At 37.1% G+C, this 22,685-nt stretch overlaps 1 pseudogene; it reads right to left on the bottom strand.

Moving 5' to 3' along the window:
* Nucleotides 1-1,493: 1,493 nt before the first annotated feature.
* On the bottom strand, nt 1,494-3,069 carry LOC118847106 (annotated as a pseudogene).
* Between the last annotated feature and the right edge of the window lie 19,616 nt (nt 3,070-22,685).

Below are 22,685 nucleotides of genomic sequence, written 5' to 3'. Positions count from 1 at the left end.
ATACAGTCTCTGCTCTCCATATATGGAAGCATTAAGGAGTTCTCACCATTGATCACCTCTCAAAATTAAACAAGAATGGTTTTACTAATCACCTACATCTTCTGGGGAAATTTCCTCTTTATTTTGGGTTTTGGTGAAGTATAAATGAAGACACCTATTTTCCCTCTAATTGACCCCACTCAGTGATGACTTTCTATTTCATTAAGCAATTTAACATATTTGCAATGGCGTTGGATACCCTCTGATGGCTTGATGTGGAAATAGTTGCTATAAAGAATTTTGTTTTTATCTTTGTTTTGTTTTACATTTTTATGGCTGTTTATTTGTGTGTTTGGAGAAACAGAGCACTTGAAAAGAAGCACAGCTTCACTACAACCTCAATGAACCATGAAGAAATCCTATTCGTTATGGTCCAAGAGTTTGAAAGAAACAAGGTCATTTTGATAGATCTGGATGTACAATTGCACAAATCAATGTCTGAAGTTTGGAACTCATATGCTTTAGTCATGATATAGCCAGTAGGCTCAGGAGACCAAGTTCTGGGCTTGGATTCAGGAAAATCTCAGTTCAAATCTTACCTCAAATGCTTGCTGGGCAAGTTTCTTTACCTTGGACTACCTCAGTTTTGTCATCTGGAAAATGAGGATAAAAATAACACCTATCCCCATGGTTGTAGCAAGGATGAAGTGAGATAATATTTGTAAAGTGCTTTGCAATTCTTAAAGCCCTATATAAACACTGATGATGATGACGACTATGATGACTATGATGAAGATACTGATGATAATGATACTGATGATGAGGAGGAGGTCAGGGTTCTCCCTCTCAATATTGTCAATTTGGCTGTGAGAATGTCTTTACAAAGAAAAGTGCAGACTTCTCTGTGGAGTGGCCATATAGGTAACACACTTATTAAATAAGTTGGTTGGATGGTCGATGAATAATTTCTTGAATAAATTAAGCCTTGTAAATGGGACAAAAGACATAAGTGACATAAGGCTTAATCTTGTTTCATTTAAATTAAATGTAAGGGACACCTTGATTTCTGTTCTCTTCAAGGGTGTTCCTATTATATTTCACATATAGAACACTTAGCCTTACTAGGAAAAAAAAAGATAATTTCACTTTTGGATGTTTCTCCATTTAATTGTAGGTTTATGGTTGTTAGGAAAGAAAGTGATCTTTTAAATTAACAGGCAATGATATGGTTAAATTTATGAATTCTATGAGAATTCTTTCATATGGGTATGAGGTGCAGTCTAGTTTCTACTTCCCATACTCTGGTTAGATGAAGACACCTGAGGTTACAGAAAATAGTTCATGGAAACAAATGCTGTACAATATATTAAATTAATTCATCCAGGAAATACAGCCCTAATAGGATCCTTCTTTCTTTGGCATGCCTGCCAGTCCAAATCCATGAATATTTGTCCTGGAGGGCATTTCACATGCTGGTCTGTTGAGACAGTTAAATACTTTGAAATACAAAGTATTCAACACTGGCAAACTTCAAGTCTAGGGTATCTAAGCCAAGAAGAGCTGACCTGTGTTCCTCCAGTCAGATTCCTTTTCCCCCCAAAAAAGTTAATCTTCACCTTTGCCTTCCATTTCTTCACATTATCATAGCCATCCGTCTCAGTGTTATCCCTCTCAACCCTCTCCGGTTGTTTTGCAATCTGTTTGTCTGTGTCTGTGGCCCCTTTGGGCTCCATTTGAACACTGAAGACACCCATCTTCTCCTTGGTCTTTTCTTTGATGACAGCCATAGCCTGTTTGATGGCAGACAGGCCTTATGTTCTCTCTAGGTTGCAGTAGTAATCACATATCGAGGAGGTGCTATCAGGTTAATCTTGATAGGCATGTTTTCTGTGGAACAATTCAAACCTACTCTCAGAGCTTCTTTTACAGCATCAATACCTCATAACCACAACAAGTCACTTCAATATCAGCTCAGATGTGGTGTCAAGCACCTATTTATATCATCCATCGGTGGCACTCTCTTTTCATCGTCATTCAATCCAGTCCATGCAGGATTGAAGGGTCTGAGACTGCATGTTTAAATGCATCATAGGCACTGCATCCTGGGCTCTTGTACTTGTCATCAAAGACCCAGGCAGTTCTCTGGAACAGGCTCTCCAGCTGCTCATTCTTACTGTATTCTGACAGCTCAGCAAGATGGCAAAGGATGCTATAAACAGTTTTGGATTTGGTGAATTTGTCTTCACATGTGGTTGCTTCTTTTGGAGAAACTCTTGATTTTGACAAATCAATACATAAATCCTTCTTCTTTGTCCACTCTAATGCCTGCCTCAGATCTGAAACAGCTCAGATGAGTTTGGTAACAGAGTGGATACATTTTCTAGACAGCTCACTGAGAAGAATCATGCCCTCAATATTATTGCATTCCAACAGGCTGACATAAACCTCCATTTCAGCGATCGGTCATACATTCACCATGATCACATCTTCCATTTCAGAAAATTTGCACTGGTTCTAGAACTTGGTCCTGTCATTCTCAAGAATATATGTGTAGGTCTCAGACCAGTCCCCATACTGCTCTCTACCCTGTGGGAGAAGCCCAGAATTCTGGCTGCACCAGAACCTGCCATAGCTGCCACTTATTCTCCTCAGAGAGTGGTAGGAGTCATAGTATTTTGATAATATTTACGCAATGAGTTGAGGCAGCTGGGTGGTGAAATGGATAGAGCCCTGGCTTGGAATCAGGAAGATTCATCTTCACGAGCTCAAATCCAGACTCAGACACTTGTGACTCTGGCCAAATCAGTTTCCCCTCAGTTTCCCCATCTATAAAATGAGCTAGAGAAGGAAATGGTAAATCACTTTGGTATCTTTGCCAAGAAAACCCCAAAATAGGGTCATGGAGAGTCAGACATGACTGAAAAATTCCTGAACAACACCAATGAAGTTGATAAGGTTATATGCTGTGATGACAGAAAGGAAGGTGTAGAAATAACAGTAGATAATGTTAGAAAATGAGGATTCTATTTGTAGCTATGCCATTAGATTGTTATATGATCATTAAAAATTTACCTGAACTCTTTGGGCCATAGCTCCTTAATTGTTAAATAAGGTTAGAGCAGATGAATGCTCAGAAACCAACTTGGGCTAACATTCTCTTTCATACCTATTTTACATTTTGGACTTGCCTTTCTAGATATTTACTCCACTGTTCAAGAAACTATTTATCTCCCTATTGTCATTTAGATAAAATACAAGCTTTTCAGCTCAGTATTTAAAACCTTACACAGTCTGCCTACATCTTATTATTCCAGATGTATTTCACATGATTCATTTTTGTGAATTCTATTTTCTAGACTCATGAGCAAATTATTCCCTGAACCTGGAATTCTATTCTTTGTTTTTTTCAAGTTGTCCTCAGTGCCTGCAATGCCTTTCCCATTCACTTCTGCTTCTAAGAATACTTAATTTCCTTCAAGGTTCAGCTAACATGTCACCTCCTATAAAAAGTTCTTGTTGGTTGCTTGGGATATCAGTATTTTCTTTCTCAAATTCCATTATAGCATGTACCTGTCTAAATGTTATATCCTATCAACTCCTCTGCCACAGGAGAATGTAAGCTCTTTAAGTCTGGGCACCGTTGTTGGTTTTATCTTTGTATTCCCAGGATATAGCATTGTGCCTTGTATTTACTAGCTGCTTAATAAATGTTTGATGAATTAAATTCTCAATGCAAATGGAAGTCAGTTAGTGAAAAGCTTTTTTTTTCCCTACACCTGGGCTTGCTCTTTCGACTTGGACCTAGTTGAAGGTCCAAAAAAAATTCTGGTGGTTCACATAAAAAGTCTGGATTTAAATAAAGGGAAATCTCTCTCAAGAGAGCTCTTATTTAAGGTATGCCATTTACCAGAAGTCTTTACTGGGCAATTTTTGGGGGGATCAAAGATAAAGCTGTGCAATATGGTAGAAAGCCTACTAGATTAAGGCTAGGGCATAGGAACAAAATGAGAATATTTTTTCACCTTGGGAAAAAACAGTTGAGCTAAGGGTGGAAGTGGGTAGGTGAATGGCTCAGAGGATAATGTCCAGTTGCAGTTGTGACTATGTCAGTAGAGAAAGTAGTTAATTCCTTATAGACTCTGGCCCTTTCCCTTGTCAGAGTTTTGAGAAGAAGGACAGACTCAAAGGAAGGTATTTGGTAGAGTTGTGAATTGGTACAGCCATTCTGGAAAGCAATTTGGAATTATGACCCCAAAGTTATTAAGCTGTGCATACGCTTTGACTCAGCAATACCATTACTAGACCTAGAGCCCCAAAGATATTAAAAAAGAGGTAAAGGACCCATATTTATAAAAAAATATATTTATAGCAGCTCTTTTTTTATGTGTGATGTCTAAGAACTGGAAACTAAGAGGATGCACATCAATTAAGGAATGGAGGAATAAAGCATGGTATATGAATGAAGTGGAATATTATTGTTCTGCAAGTCATAATGAAGGAGATGGCTTCAAAGAAATTTGAGAAAACTCTTGTCTACTGATGCAAAATGAAATGAGCAGACCAGGACAATAACCTACATAATAACCACATTGTTACCATCATGTTTCATTATGGTATCTATAAGAGAATGTACACATTTATAGGACAAGTACTTAAAAGTTGGACACTCAAGGTGACTTTGGAGACAGAGGACTTGAATGTAGACCCCAGATCTGCTGTAGTGTTACCACTCCTATCAATAGGTAGTTTTTAGAAGCACTTTACACAGGTTATCTCATTTGATCCTCTCAACAAGGTAGGTGCCATTTTTATCCCCATATTACAGATTAGAAAACTGAAGCTCAGAGATATAAACTGTCTTACCTTGTGTCATACAGCTTATAAAGGTAGGAGGGAGGATTATAATTTAATTCTTCTTGACTCTAATTCCAGCACTCTAACCATAATGCCGCATTGCTTCCTTTTTCTGTGCACCTCCTACTTTACCTATCTAAACCTTAGTTTCCTTGTCTATAAATGGAGAGGTCACAAGATGTAGTTCACATGGAGTTGGACTTGGAGTTCAGATGACCAAGTTGGCATCGTGCCTCAGAGACTTACTGGTTATGTCACATCAGTCAAGTCTATTAATTTGTGTAGTCCTCAGTTACCTCATTTCTATAATGAGGGGCTTAGATTCAGTTATTCAAGTTTATTACCCTATGACCCTTAAGATTCTTTTTAGTTCTAGCAGTAAGATTCTATCATGTAGCATTGCTTTGAAGATTAAGCTATCTGGGTTCTTGACCTGGGTCTGAATCTTCCTGCCTTTGATGCTAAGTAACCATGACCTTGGGCAAATCACACATAAGCCTCACCTCCCTTTTTGATAAAATAAAGGGGATTGGACTAGATGGTCTCTAAGTTCCTTTATAATTATAAAATTCATTTACTTTAGACCTTTAGTGGGTGTTCCCATGATAAATTAGCCTTGTCACCACTGGACCCAGAGTTGAGGGTATCACTTTAGTAGTAATGATTTCTCCTCCTACACAGTGTAAATTCTTCCAATGAGCTGGAGTTTGTTCTGGCATTGATGATCTCTTTAACAAGGTGTGAAATTCTCTTGGTAGTATAAGGTTTTTGATAAGGTATACATTTAGTTCTAGTAAAATATGTGACTTATTTATTCCACATTGAAGGTGATTGCTTAATTCATACTCCACATGACACCTTTGGACTGGGCCTAGGAAAGAGATAGTGGAGATGTTGTTGTTGTTTATGCCCTTCATTCTTGATGAGGACAAAGTGGGGACATAGGGTCACAGAGAGGCAGATGAGTGCTAGGAGGTGAACAAGGACAAGCCAGACAGATACACTTAGATTCCAATGTCTGGAGGGAATTCTGGGTAGTCATGCTGTATAATCCAGCAGTCTTCTTGCATCTGAGGCCCCAGGGACTCTAGGAAACCATCAGCAAATAAAGAGGTCTAAGTGTAGGAAATCCTGGAACAAATATAAGCAGAATGTAGGCACAAAAAGGGACAGAATGATGATGCGGAAGGAGCCAACTTCAGCAATACCCTTCACTGGTAATATAAGTGATATAGACTACACAAGTCCTGGAAGTGAGAGTGAATTCTTTATAGATTGGATAAAATCCCAAGTGATGTGTGTGTGTGGGTGTGGGTGTGGGTGTGGGTATGGGTGTGGGTGTGAGTGTGGGTGTGGGTGTGTGCGCTGGTGCGGGGAGTGTATGTCTAGGATGGTACTACAACTCTATAGGGGTCACATAACCTTAGGAGTTGGGGGTCATGACGTTGACTCCCTAACAATCCAAAGTTCTTTTCCTTTTGTGAGAGATCTCTTGATCTAGGTTATTCCTGTAAGTCTGGAAGACATTATAAGCCTCTGAGGAAATAGCTTTAGCAAAGACAGAAGAAGAACATCTAAAGTGTTTCTGCCACTCAGGTGTAAGTCCTTTTTGGTCTAGTCTATATTCAGTGATTTATTTTCCTGAGTAACTGCATAGGCACTGAGAACCTTTTTATTCTTGTTGTGAAGAACTTGGGTAGAGGTATGAATCAACAAGAATACAATTTGACACTTCCTTAGTATTGAACCTTATTCACATAATCCCAAGTCTCAGTGCTGGGCCAAGGGTTATATTCATTTTTTCACATGTTACTTCTAGCTTGGTTATTGTTAGTCCTATTACTTAAGTCAATAAGAATTTTTTTCTTTTATTGACTTCTGAATGTATCATTATAGGATCAGAGACAAAATGAAAAATTAAAATATTGAAATACACAGAAAAAAGAGCAACTGAAACTATTATTGAAAGACCTTGTACCTTGTTTGTAGATAATAATATAATTTTGGATTTGTCTTTTCATAAACATTTTAGAAATTATGAAAGCTGTGCTAAGAAAAATAAAAACAGAGGCGATTGTAAGACGAAAGGGTTATTCTTCTATGGAAGAAGTAACCAAAGTCTATTGGTGGAGGAAGGATGAATTAGCTACATTAATTAATAATCATTTATTAAACATCTACCTTAAGGCACTAAGCATTGGGCAAAGTGCTTGGGATACAAAAAGAGGCAAAAGACAGTCCTGAGTTCATAACACAAAAGGCCAAATGGGTTTTGTCCTCTTGCTATGTCATAATCACTCAATACCAAAACATCTCCATCATGATATCTGATGTCTCTCCTTAATAGGATAATGAATTCTAAAATTCTTGCCAGTTTCTGCAGTTAGCAAAATTAGCTTGGTGATGTTATCAGTTTAGGAAGACTGCCTCTACTTGCACTCCATGACCTACAGGCCAAGCAAAATCTTTGCCAGTGATCAGCCAGGGAGGAGTATGCGATTGCTTATTGGCTCAACTGAGAGTCATTCCCAACCTCCCTTACATACCCTTTTTATTTGTGTCTTCTTATTTGATGTTCTATAATTGTTCAGTGCTGCTTGCAGGAACAATAGCCCTTTAGGGACACTATGGACAGCTAGAGCCAAATTGTCAAGGGAATGGTTGCTTGTCAACATTGTAAGCATGGACCAGGATAGATGAGCCTGTTGCCATGATGGGCCTCAAAAAAAAACAAAAAAAAAAACACCGAGTGAATATAAAAGATAACAATCTCTTTGTGAGTACTAGGTTTGGAAAGTCTTTACAACATCCTTCCTTTGATACCATATGGTGGATATTTGCTCTCCTATTTGAATGATAGATTATCAATTGGGGAAAGGCAGGTGGGGGTGGGGGGATGTGAGCCCAAGGGCCACTAACTTCTCTGTACTTCCATCACCCTAGGGCTATAGGAGGTGGCTGAAAATCCAGTGATCGAGGTGAAAAATCCAGTGAAGAAAGCAAAATAAAACAAAACACATGCAGAAACATTTTTTCTTTAATATATTTCTTAAAAATCCTAGACTTCAAGTCAGGACTGTTAGGGGCTAGCCCTATAGATTTAACAAGTGAGGATTTCTGATAAGGATGATTAGATACCTATAATATGTTTTCAGGTTTAATGCTATTATAAACTAAGAAAAAAAACTATTTATGTTCCTTTGTTGTATTACTTATTTGAGTCAGAATATGTCTCTTCCTTTGCCATGGATTACAGTGTAATCAAAATCAGGTGCGCCAACATCAACATCAATTAGTTAGAAACATAGATTTCAAAAACACTTGATCCTAATTAGAGAAAGGGAATTTTTTTCAAATATTGTCTTACTGAATGTAAAGCACCAGAAACATAGCATGTAATTAAACATAGCATATATGTGCACATATGTCAGGATTCCGTTATGAATACTTCCAATGTCTGAAGGACTAGATTAGATAAACCACAGATGTTTGGAAACTAGCTAAAGGGGAGAAAGATTCATTTCCCCACTTTCTTTCTCTGTATATTTTTCTTCTCTCACAAAAACACTACTCTCCCAAAAGAGCAAGAAGGGGAAAAGGAGAAAGTTACAAGTGGACATAAGTTCATGTGTGATTGCCTTCACTAACAGGATGAAGGGAATACCTTTTTCCATACTCCCAACATCCTCAAGGACAGAGCTGAAACTAAGAATTTTTGTACCTGAAGCAAAGACTAAAAAACAAACAAACCAACAAACATTCAAGGAAATGGACATGAAGCCTTCAGTAAAAGGGAGGTGTGGGATATTGCTAGGGGTGGGATAGGGATAGCGACCATTGAAGGGTAGCTGGATGGTATTGACAAGGAAACTCTTAGGAAGCCTGGGAAACAAGGTGGTTGGATGAGAAACTCACTCCATTCTACCATTTGGTGACTTCTGATTTTGAACATAATAACTAGGTGCTCAGCTCTGTTATTTTTATATTTTTGAAAGACTTCCGGTTCTTTCAGGATCATCTAAACTTGATACCTAGGGAAATGGTACCAAAGACATGTATGTGCTTGTGTGTTAGGTAGGGAGGCTATTTCCTAAATCTATGTCCTCATAAAAATTTACCTGTCCCCTTAAAAGTAATGATCTACATTGGTAACAACAACAAAGACAACAATAATTTAATCTTGTAAACTGTTAAGATGAACAACGGCTTTCTCAGTGACTGTCTTTTCTCTTCTACTTTGATGGCCTCCAAAGCCTCCTCATCCCCAAACCCCTCCCATATTCAAGGCTACTTCATCCTGTTCCAGGTTCATTTGAACTTTTCTGTCCATTTGAGTTGTCTGACCATTCAGAAATTTCACTGTCCCAATCAAACTCACTCTTAACCAACAGACTTATTAAGGCCACTCCCCAACTGAAGGTACCTTGTCGCTACCTAATTTACATTACAAAATGTGACTAGTGATCCTTAGCCAGTTGCTTTAATGATATGCAGACTTTGTGGAAGGGACTTCTGAGGACTGTCTTTCTTTAGGAGGATTCTTATCCCTTAGAATGTTTATCATGGTATGGGGAATGACACAAGAAATAATGGGGGAAAACACACAATAATTGGTCACTAATATTATTCAAAAAAACATTTTTTTCTTTCAAAAATATCAGATACAATAAGTCCTTTTGAGAAAGAACATTCCTGTTTTCCTATTTTTGGTTGAAATTTGTAGGAATCTACATAGTTTTGCTTCCTTTTCATTTTGACTGATTTTCTATGGGTTGTATGGAATCCCATTAATTTTTTCCAGGCTCTTTTATCTTCAGGGTCTCTAGAATGAGCATTTGGGGGATACTTTGGGGAAAAGGGACTAGTTGGTTAAATAAAATTAATGGGAGAAAAGGAAAAGAAAAATTACTTTTTTCCCTCAATGTTTATTGTGAAACACCATATTCAAGGCTCCAGGCATTAGCCCTGTTCTGCTCCCCATTGTGAAACTGATTGGGAGTTATGCAAAGTTGACAGTCGAGGCTGCAGGAGATGTTGTTATAATTTTCCAATTTAAAAGGCTATGTATCAGCAAGTTTTCAGGATGTGCATGTGTGTATACATAAGCATGTGTGTATATCTGTTTTTCTATACAGCACTGCATATAAAAAAAAATAGGGAGAAAGCCACATAGCACTGAAAAAAATCAATCTGGAAGCCCTGAAGACAAGACTTACACTGTGTGCACAATGTTAATCAGCCAGATATCTGGAATCCTTTAGTTTTAGGGCAGAAATGTGGAATTTTCACCCCATTCTCTAACATTGTGAACTAAACAATAGATATGCTCATGTTGGTGGGGATATTTGATGTGGACATCAGTAGCTGGTTTGCAGAATAAATCAGTGTTGCCATTCTCCCCACCTTCCCGTTCTGCGATGACTACTACAGACTCATCACTTTCTCTTTGAAATTAATAGATACTAATTCATCTGTCACTACTTATTATCAACCACTCACAAGGTGCCCATTTCTTTTCTAGTAGCTGGGCAGAAGTAGTTTCATAAGTGATGGATTTATGGAGTTATTGGAATTGGTGCTCCCTCCACCAGTACAAATCACAAACCCTTCAAAGTAGTCTATCTACACATTGATAAAACAATTGTGTTTTCTACCCTCAAGGAACTTACAGTCTGGCTGCAGCAATGACACCATCATACATGAAACAAGGAAAGGATAGCAAAAGATAATATATAAGAAAATTATTAAATTGTCAAAGTAGTCCTCCCTCTCATCTTTATGCAACTGAAGGCCAAAGGATAAGGAATATTGCATATACTATCAGAGAGCATTGATGTATTGCTTGGTTTTGCTGACCTACTTTTTTTCCTTTTTTTTTTCCCCTTTTTTATCCTTTGTTATACGGGATGAATTACTGGACAGGGGAGGAAGCATGCTTTCTGAAATAAACTGGGAAAACAAAATAAATCAATAAAATATATTTTAAATTCAATTTCAAAAAAAATGTGGTACGTAGTTAGATCTATGGAAGCTCAGAGGATGGAGAGCTAAATGTGAATGAATTAATGCCATTAAAAAAAAAGACTGTGTGGAGGATATTGAAATGTAGGTAAGATTTTATGAAGCAAACATAAGTAGGAGACCAATCCAGGTAGAAAATACTCCATAACAACAAGAGCAAAAAGTTAGAATTGCATGATGAAGAAGGTGGACATGAAGGAGATTGGCCTGGCTAGAGCAGAAGATTCAAATTCAATTCTGTTCAATCTAATCAGTTCAATTTTACATTTGTTAAACTTCTAGCTGTATGCAAGACCTTGTACTACCAATAGGGATTAAAAACAAACAAACAAACCAATCCCTACCAACAGGAATTAAAAATAAGCAAAAAATCAACCGAAAAACAACAACAAAAGACCCAGCATCTACTTAGGAAGTTTGCTTTCCAAGAAACAAATCTGGATAGCCTTGGGGAGAGTTTGGGGGAACACAATGGAAAGTCTTGAAGGGTTGAGGAATTTACTTTTGATGAGGGTAGTGAACGGGGTGGGGGGGGGGGGGAACAAATTTGGATTCAGATTGAATAGATGCAAAATGTCTGGGTGAAGTCCTAATCTGAAGCTTCATTATGTTGTGGGAGCTTCTCAAAGGCTGTGCCCAGGGAGCACAAAGTCTGTTGGTTCTACCAAGCTAGGAAAGCTTAAAAAATAAGCCTGATAATGATATCTATCTAGTGCACATACTGACCTCAAAACATCCTTGAGAATTCAGCAAACATATTGAACTGGAACTGAATTAGTATTGTATCCAGACTTGTTGTCCACAATGACCTGGAAATAACATCGATTCATAGAAATTTAAAGCCAATGTATTTAACAGATATTGCAATACTAATAGGTCATAATCTCTAATTTTTGGTGAAAAAACTTTTTTTCAAAATATAGAAATCTAATAGAACATATTAAAATCTCGGTTATAGGGAAGAGAAGAATTGTGAAAAATTTATCCTCATCATCCAAAGTTCTTCTGAAAACATTTTTGGTGAACAGATAGGAGAGAGTTCACATCCCACTATTTTTATTCAATTATAAAAAAAAAAAAGTTTTTTTTGCCCATTTATATAATAGTGAGGAAAGCTGGACAAGATATGCAACTAAGCAGGAATTTTAAATGCCCAAGAGCATTTAAAGATGGGAATGTAAGAAGGACTACAAACTGAGGAAATTGGAAAATATTTGCAAAAATCAGTTTGACAAATATTTCTCTTTCTCTAAAGGGCAATGATACCATCACACTTGGACTCTAATATCAGAATCCCAGATGTGCTTATAGAATGGATAGGAATGGTTACAGAGATGGGAAAAGTAGCCAGATTGGACAAAGTCTATAAAAAGGTTATCAGTACTGGAGGCAATATAATTTTTAGAGCGTTGATGGACAAGTATACAAGATATCTGAAGAAGAGAAAGATACCAAAGGCTTGGGGGAGAGTTAAGTCATACTTTCTTAATGCAATGGGCAAAAGGGGCAAATGGGAAGAGCTCCAATAAATCCAGTTCTCCTGCCTATACCAAATCTTTGCAAGTCATAACTATACATGAATTGAGGAAATCCTAATAGAGAGTATTAATGGGGAAAAGCAGGCTTTTATAAGCAATATTTAACAATAGGCCATATCTTTGCCATTTCAAAATTAACACAAAAGTGTAGAGTATATAATGTTCTATTATGATTATAGTTACTTGATTGTTAAAAAAAAATTAAGTAGAAAAACATGTTGCTTTGCAGGGTCTTTTATAACAAAGTGCTTTATACACTTTATCTACTAATCAAAATCAAGATTGTTTGAAAGATATAAAAACAGCTATAACTCTGTTGAATGGTATTCAGATAATAGACATCAGGTGATTTATAAAACGGAGGTGTGTAATCCACGATTGTTTTATTTTACCGTTGTAATAGAGGAGATCCAGCTTCAATCCATGTAGAATGGGTTTTCCCTTTCACTTGTGAGATCTTTCAGATGCCTCTTCTTACAGATGACATTATGCTGATCTCATTAAGCCACAGAATATTTCAAAGCTTCCTGGGAGAGATCTTTAATCACTCAAAGGAGTGTGTGTGTGTAGACATATACATACACATACATATATATCTTTGCCCAGAAAATCCCAAATAAGGTCATGAAGAGTCAGAAATGACTGAAACAACTGAATGGACAACAACAACAACTCTACACACACACACACACACATATACATGTACATGTATATATATACATACATAGAGAGAGACAGAGACAGAAAGAGACACCAAGACAGACAGAAAAACAGAAAAACAGAGACAGAGAGAGAAATAGAGAAACAGAGAGAAAGAGAGAGTGAGGCAGAAAAACAGAGACAGAGGCAGACAGGGGGAAAGATTACACATCTCTTTGTTTCATGCATCATCTGATATATCTCCATCTATGTTTTATCTACCTTCGTCATCAATTTCATCCTTCTTATGTGTGTTATATATACATATACACGCAGTGTATATGTGTGTATCTCCCAGATTTCAGCAGACATTTGGATAGATGTCTGATATAGCTGATCCAACAGTGTACATAATTATGCTAAAAATGTATTTATATGTTTGCATCATATGTGTGTATAAAGATAGTGAGAGAGGAGAAGAGAGAGAGAGAGAGAGAGAGACAGACAGAGAGAGAGAGAGAGAGAGAGAGAGAGAGAGAGAGCTGGATAACCAATCATTTGTACCCAGAATTGAACATGAGAAGAGTAGGCTAGATTTCTTTTGGAAATTGTAAAGCTCCTTTAACAACCCTAAATTTCCCATGAAAGCAGATGCCCATATTGTCAATGCTAATATTCTATTAATATTACTGTATGACAGAAAATCTGGAATAAATTTGTCTTTGAAAGAGGATCTAATACAGGGCAATTGGCAGACACATGTTAGGTCTGAGAAAGCTGCAATATAAAAGACAGGAGAACTTTCCATGATAAAGAGCTCTAGGAGACAATCTCAAGGGATTGTGTGTTAGAACAATATATACTGGACACAACTAGAAGCTTCCAATGCCTCCCAATGTGTATACATGATATTCATCCTTTTTTCTATAAAACATTACAGGATGGAACAGGACATGAGAAAGTCACATTAGAAACTAGTGAGACTTCTATGAGGTTTGTTGAACTTGTGGCAAGCTTTGGGGAAAGCATAGACAAGAGCTGCAAAGGTTAGGTGGGTATGAATGGGTTACCTTTTCCATAATTAGGGGGAACTCAAAATCAATTATATTTGATATAGATGCAGTTGAGTCTTGGGGTACAGCATAGTCCATTGAACATTAAATGAGAAAGAATAATAGAATAGTGGCTTATCCCAGGATCATTTCTACTTAAACTCCTTAGAAAAAGATAGAAAGAATGAAACAATCATTGTTACTCTTAATTGTTTATTTTATTCAAAACATTAATGAATTAAATTGTTTTTAAAAATTATAAATACCAAACAAAAAGACATTGGTTAAGGAGGGAAAGCAAAGTGTTCCAAGAAACCTCCCAGAGTGTAAAGATTGACTTGTTATTAATTTGTAATAACTGAAGAAGTTGCCCAAGAGTGCAGTTACACTTACACTGCCCTCATTGATTATTGTGAAACCTTTGACTCAGTTCTACATTCATGGCTTATTCATGGATTATTGATATATAAAGTTGAGTCAAGTTTAATGAAAATGCTGGCATTTTTGATGTTCACATGGAAAACTGTTTTTATATTTCAAACACTTCACCAACATAAAAATGTCAAGAATAATTGATACAAATATAAGGGTTGTGTTCCTCTCTCACCCCAGTTGTCAATCAATCAAACAAAGGACTTGTTGCAAATTTAAATATGTAAAAAGACGGCATGTGCCCTCTGATCTCTTTGTGAATATAAGGTGTGAGTTTCGGCCAATGAGTCAAAAAAGAATGATGTGATTGGTTGAGATGATCAGCTATATCTAGGCGGTGTATTCATTAATTAGCTGATACCAGAAGAGTACAGACCAGTGGTGAAGGATTTCAGTTCCACCATTAGGAATTCCAAATAGGAGCCAAGCCCCAGAAAGAGATTCTTCTTATAAGAAAGGGAGTTTTTCCTTCCCTTCACTTCCCAAAGCATCATAGCCACATCAACATAATGAAGGGACTAATAGGAGATCCAATTAGAATTAGATAACAAGGACAAACATGGACAATCACATGTGCAGACAGATTCAGGAAGTTAAGTATCCAAGGAAGAATGCTGCTTCATGGACTGTGATCCACTTCCCCTTCCTCCTACATTGTGGAAAACGGTGGCTGTGGATGTTAGGAGAGAACTGATCCTTGATGCCATGGAAGGTTATACCTAAGGAAAACTTCATGAGGATTCTAGAAACAGACCAAAGGACTCCCTTTACCAGACTTTCAAGGTGTCCCTTTGCCACAAGAGTCCTTTACATGGATATCTCACCTTTGTATTTTAAGTTTGACTCATCTTTTGCCAAGAACCTTTATGTGTAGGAAATAAGCATGTTATCCATGCTGTATATGTGTATTGTGTTGTTTTATGCCATTTTTCTTATCTTACAACTTTAGTATATAGCTTTTTCTTTTTTTGGTGAGGCAATGGGGGTTAAGTGATTCACCCATGGTCATGCAGTTATTCAGTGTCAAGTTACTGAGGCCGATTTTTAACTTAGGTTCCTCCTGACTCCAGGGCTGATGCTCTATCCACTGCAGCACCTAGCTGCCCCAGCATATAGATTTTCTAAAAAAACCATAACTCTCAATGATAATCATTGGGAGTCATACTGGACATAGGCTATGATGCAGATGACTGGAGCTTAGGAAGTGAAGCAATGACTACAAGTTAAAAAAAATCCTAACAATTACAAGGGTACAAAAGTAGAATAGACTACCTCAGAATGTAATGAGTAGTCCCTCACTGAAGGTCTTCAATCAAAAGGTGTATGTCCATTTCATGAATATGCTGTAAAAGAGATTGTTTTCCAAGTATGGGTTGGACTAATTGGCCTCTGAAGTGCCATCCAAGTCTGAGATTCTGTGTTTCTGAAAAAGGATGGCAATAGCATGCACATTTCACATCAAACACATTTTTAAATGTGTGTAATTAAAGAATTAGAAGGGTTTCCATAAATTCAGTGTGTTGGTGTCTGTATAGAAACAATTGGAATCAGAATTTAGTTTGAAAATCCCAGCCTTTTCATTACCATTGTATAACTTAAGGAATACTACAGTTTCAAACCCCCAGATTTTAAATGATAAAACAAGGACAAAAGAAAACTTTCCTCATAGGATTTAGTGACAGATAGGGATGAGCTGTGTCATTTTGCTTGACTTGAGAGCTCCTATAAGAAGACTTTGTTTTTCCCAATGCAGGTCAGCCCCACCTTTGTATCTTAGGAGCTTGGTTAGGTCAAGCACTTGTCCAAGGTTGGGCAAAAAGAATGTGTCAGATGTTCAAATTGAAGCCAGATTTTCCTGGCCCTGAGGCTGGATCTCTAGCCATTACACAAACACTGTCTCTCAGTAAAATATACATAAGTTATGATGTCCTAAATACCTTCCACAAAGAGATGCTATTCTGCCCCACATAAATGTTTCACATTTAGAAAGCCAACAGATTTAATAAAACTAACTGATATTATCTAGACTATTATCAAGTAATCAGAATTGCATATACTAAAGGCATTAAATGGACCATATACTATAATAAGAAGCAGACAAGGGCTAGAGATCTGACAGCAGGGTCAGTAAGAACTAGGTTCAAGTCACACCTTTGTGGGGCTATGTGACCTTGGGTGAATCAATTAATTTCTCAGTGGTCTAGGCAACTCTTTGAGACCCTAAGTTGTTGGAAAAGGTGCTGGCATGCATGAAGGAGGATGCCTGACCATGGAAGTTCTGGGAGGAACTCACTAGTAGGAGAAGGGGAACGGGGCAAAAGTTTATTCAAGGGTGAAGGCCATAGACCCTCCCCATCTTCTGTAAAATTTCCCAGTTCATAGGAAAGATAGCTGATTCCCAGTACCTTGCAGTGTGATCCAGTCATTAACACAATTTGAAAACCCAGATTCCAGGACAGAAATCCAGACTGACATATATGCAATAGGCTCTTTTTCTTTCTGTTGATTTGTGCTAAAAATGTGCATTGTACTTGAAGGGGAAATGTAGACTCAGCAGCTTTGGTATGGGAAAAGCAAATGGGCAAAACCATGATACAGGGGGATGCCTGCTGAAAGGGAAAAAGGAAAACAAAAACAACACAGATCTTAATGCTTTCTATCTCATTTATGTTCTAAAATATTAATACCACACATCTTAAGACAGTAGCAAAAAAGGGCTGCTCCATGTGAATTAATACTGTTGGTTGTCTGCTGTTTCAGTCTGTTTTTACTTATGGTGTCTCTAGAGGTGTTGCACATACAATCTTACATGAAAGATCATTTCTTTCTAGATAGTAGTGCCCAAAATGCTGAATGTTACTAATATGCACATATAGCTTGCTCACACCGTACATTAAAGCAACTCTGAGAGATCAAGTTTTCAATGAAGTGCAAAGGGATTTAACCATACTTCTATTGTTAATGGAATCAGGGGACCAGACTCCAGACCAGTAGGCAGAAAATGTATGCCAGACAACCTGTCTGTGCTAGGAAATACATTATGAACATGCTCTGTCTCCATATAGTTGAATTTACCCTTTCAAAACTAGCCTTGAGATACAATTCATCTCTGAGCTGTTTGTGTATTTATCTTTGTGGGTAAATGGGGCAAGAAGATGGACCATATTGGAAATTTCAATTCTGATACAGATCTAATTTATGCATTTTAGAAAACCTGTCTCTCCTCTGACCTTGATCCTCAGTTGTTGATGAGATCATGGGAAATCCTATTTTCATATAGCTTTTGTTTTCTGTGAATGGTGAAATATCGAGCCTTGCTAGTTTGAAATAGTTGTTTATGATGATTTACTCTAATAGTGGATACAGTGCAATATTTGGAATCAGGAATATCTGGTCTCAAATACTGCTTCTTGATGCTGTTCAAGTCAGTTAACCTCTGCTGCACTCAGTTTCTTCATCTATAAAACAGGGATAAAAATATCCTGCCCTTACAGGAGTGGTATGAATATCAAGAGTTAACATGTGTAAACATGTTAACATTTACATGTAAACCTTTACATGTTAACATTTGCAAACCTTAGTTTGAGAAATACACACATGTATTTATATATATGCATATATTCCAATCATCATCACAATAATAATAACTATGGGTTACTGTGGCTCAGAAATTTAACATCTCTGAACCATAGTTTCTGCGGCTATATAAGGCAAATGAGTGGTACAGTAAATACTGGGCCTGGAGTCAGGAAGAACAGAGTTCAAATCCAGACTCAAAACATCCTGTGTGAGTCTGGGCGAGACATTTAACCTTTGTCTGCCTCAGTTTTCTCAATTGTAAAATAGGGATAACAGTGGCACCTACTACCCAGGGTTGTTGGGAGGATCAAATGAGATAATATTTTTAAAGTGCTTAACATGGTGCTTGGTGCATAGTAGGTGCTTAATAAATGCTTGCTCTTTTTCTTTTCCCCTAAAATGGATAATTATGCTCCTTGATTTACCTGGTTTCTGGAGGGCAGGTGATGAGTACTTTGAGAATTATAAAGTGCTAAAGAAATGGGCATTATTGAGTGGGTACTTTAGATGTGAAGGAGCTAGGTGGTACAGTAGATAGAGTTTGGGGCCTGAAGTCAAGAGGACTCATATTTCCGAGTTTAAATCTGGCCTGGGGTCAGGAAGACCTGAGTTCAAATCTAGCCTCAGACACTTACTATCTGTGTGACCCTAGGCAATCCACTTAATCTTGTTTGCCAAAGTTTCCTCATCTATAAAATGAACTGGAGAAGGAAACTCTAGCATCTTTGCCAAGAAAACCTCAAATGGGATCATGAAGTATGAAACAAAACTGAAAAATGACTGAACAGAAAAATAAAGTACTTTTGAGGCTGTCTCCTCAACTGAGCTTTTAGTTAATTTCAACATGAACTTGGACACCCTTTATTACCTGATTAAGAATTTTCTAGGTGCAGCTAGGTGGCGCAGAGTCAGGAGGACCTGAGTTCAAATCTGGCCTCAGACACTTGGCACATTTACTAGCTGTGTGACCTTGAGCAAGTCACTTAACCCCAATTGCCCTGCCAAAAATACAAAAAAAAAAACAACTAAAAAATAAAAAGAATGTTCTAGGGAAGAATTCTTCCCTCATTTCAGGGAGGTGACTCCTCAAGCAGTTTCAGTTATTTGAAACAAGTAGAGAGCTAAGAAATAACAAAACATTCATATAACCAGCTAAAATTGAATCTACAAAACCCATAAACTAAAATCCATGTATTCTACTCATATAATAGCCCACAGAGCTTTTCCCAGGGCTATTTGATCTTATTTTATACATAATTTAACTAAAGTGTAGTTATATGGTTCTTTACATACATAAGAAGCAGTAAATTAAAAGTGGAAAGAAGTGGCTAGTCAGTTAACAAATGTTTGTTAAGCTCCTACTATGTGGCAGGCTCTGTTAAAAAAAAAGTATTGGAGATTAAAAAAAAAGAATTAAAAATATTCCCTGGCTTGAGGAGCTTACATTCTAATAGATGAGGCAAAAGTAATCAGGTGTATGAAAGATATGGACAAAGTAGATTCCATCTGAGTTCCATCTATCAAAAATAATGAAATAACAGCTGCTACTATTGAGGCCCCTACTACAATTACCATGAATTATAATACTACAACTTTTAACGCTGCTGCCACTACCATTACTACTACTGCTGCTGCTGCTGCTGCTGCTACTGCTACTACTACTACTACGCTTATATTGTCATTTACTAAAATCCTTAACCTAGAAAAAAATTTGTGAGATACAGTTCCCGTTCTTATGATGCTGGATAAATGAGGCATTGCTGTTTTTCTTTCCTAAACCATGCTGGTTTATTCAGACTGTTAGCTCAAAGATGTGTGCCCCAAATAGTTAGAGGGCAAATTAAATCTAAGTATTTCCTCAAACCAGCAGAAGTTCAGCTGCAGGATTCTTGCAGATGAATTGTCTGGGTCTTTAAGTCATTTTTCTCACAAAAACCTGTGTTTACAGGAGACCTATAACAACTGTAGTTTATCAAAATCAATGAAACAAGTTCCCCATCCTCATAAACTTACATCATTTCCTTGCTCTGGATTCCCTCATTATCACTTAGAGAAACTTAACATCCTCAACAATGCATAGTCAAGGTGGTGATTGTTTTAGAATAACCAAAAGCAAGGCACCCATGGGAACCCCCAGCTCTGCTCAATACTCATCTCAGTTTCTACAACAAAGGGCTTTTTCTTCCTTCCACCCCAGTAAGCATTGGAATCCTGGCTGGGTCTCCAAAACAGTTACAATTTTAGATGGAATAGGAAAGATTAAATCAAGTACCCACATATATAACTTCTCCACCAAAATGCATAAACATGTTTTGTCACGGTGTCACTATAGTCAAAAAGTACCAAATAAACCAAAAAAAGAAAGTTTAATTTGAATTTCAAACCTCCTACCACACCTTTCTCTAGTTACTAGAACTATGTTTGTTCATTTCCAAAATACATGCTCTATTTCAAATACTCTTATTTAGAAGCAGTTTGTCTTTAATAGATAGGGTGGCCAGCCAGAAATTAGAGAGACAGGATTTGATCTTGGCCAAGTCACTTAACTTTTAGGGAGCTCCAGGCAACTCCCTAGGATTTTTTCTATTAAATCATAGTACGATCAACATTGTTGGAGGGAGTTACTATATCAGGAGTTCTTCAGGCTGATGAAATTATAGGTCATTCACATATATTTTACAAAATCACAGAAGTGCAGAGCTGGAAGAGACCTCAGTGGCTACGTAATCATCCTTAGCATCTTGCCAATTGTTCATCCCACTTTTGCTTGAAGACCTCCAATGAGGGGAAACTTACTGTCTCTACCAGCATCCTATTCCACTTTCTGGTTACTCTAATGATTAGGACTTTTCTTTTTGTAACAAACCCATATTCAAGAGCAATCTTTCAAGTACTTAAAAATAGCTATCAGGTCCCCTCAGATCCTCCTCCAAGTGATTCCCATATGTTATGGATTCAAATCCTTCTATTATTCTGATTTGTCTCTTGATATTTTCCGGATCTTAAATGCCCATCCTAATATGTAGCACTCAGAACTCAATCCGTTACTCCATAGATGACTTGACCCGAGCAGAGTATAGAAGGACTATCCTCTTCTTACTTCTGTAAACTATTTCTCTGGATTCAGTCCAAGAGCATAATGCCTTGTTCGGACTGTGATAAAATACTGTGAATTAATATTACATTTTGCACTCCATCAAAATCTCCAAATCTTTTTCGGAAAAAAAAATGCTACCTTCATCAGTTAGACAAATTAAGGATCCCTTCCCCATCTTGGATTTGTAAAGTTAATTTTTTAATCAAAGATTATTTAATCAAAAAGTATTTATTAAGTGGTGTATACTGGAAACCATATCAAGCACTGAGGATATAAAGTGAGGAATAAAAAAGAAAAAATCTTACGTTTGTATCTAGTCATTTTCATCTTATTAGATTCAACCAAATGATTGAGTCTATCTGGATTTTTTTTTCTGAACTGTCATCTAGTGTGTTCACTGTTCCTTCTAATTTTCTATCATCTGAAAGCTTGATAATGACATTGTCTCTGCTTTTATTTAAGTCAATGATAAAGTTCAGGGTCAAATATAGATACAGTACTCCATTAGAGACCTATTTCCAAATGAGGTCAAGTGAGATAATATTTATAAAGTGCTTGGAACTGTGCCTGGCACATAGTTGGCACTTAATAAATGTTAGTTCTCCCCTCCATTTCCCGCCTTTCCAAATCAATATTTATACATGAATGATTGCTCCTTGACTTCAATCATTCAGCCAGTTCTGCATGTGTCTCATTAATTTCTACCATTATAAAAGCCAGAGGTGTCAAACTAGAGGTTCCAAGCATGTGGCTGAAGAGAGCCACAGATCTGGATTAAAATGTCCTTGTTAAACGTTTAATACAATAAGTAAAAATATAATACAGCACAGATAATGCCAATTTGTGGTTTTCTAAGTCAATATGCTGCTCATAGTGATTCATGTCTATTTGAGTTTGACACCACTGATATAGTCCATATGACTCCATTTTCCCTACAAGAATAACCTGGAATATTTCATCAAAAGGAGACTAAAATCTAGGTAAACTGTACTGAAAACATCCCTCTAATGTCCCAATTTAATAACCCTGTGAAGAAGGAAATAACTTTAATTTGTCATGTCTTGTTCTTGATGAAGTTATGATGGCTCTTTGTGATTACCATTTCTTTTTTCCCCTATATGTTTCTTAACCACTTACTCAATAATATATTTAAGAATTTTCTTATGACTAAAATTTAAACTCACTGGCCTATAATTTATGTTTATTTTCCATGTAAGAAACCAAAATCGTCTCTTGTCCCAACAACTAACATGGATGTGTAATTAGAAAATTTCCTGTAGCATCTGAATGTGTTATTGCACACTAGGAAATGTGGTGTCTTGAACAGAGAGCTTCAGTATCAGGAAGCTATAGGTACAAGTCTTCTGATGCTGGCCATATGACCTTAAGTGGATAGCTTGACCTCACAGTGGGCAACTCCAAAAGATCATTAGTTTTTCACTCTACCCTGGAGTAGTTTTCTGCTTTAATTGATAGGATTTGACCACATCTTCT

This window comes from Trichosurus vulpecula, chromosome 4 (genome assembly GCF_011100635.1).
Source record: "Trichosurus vulpecula isolate mTriVul1 chromosome 4, mTriVul1.pri, whole genome shotgun sequence".
Classification (NCBI taxonomy): domain Eukaryota; kingdom Metazoa; phylum Chordata; class Mammalia; order Diprotodontia; family Phalangeridae; genus Trichosurus; species Trichosurus vulpecula.
Note: the sequence above shows the minus strand (reverse complement) of the source record. Positions and strands in the feature narration are given on the sequence as shown.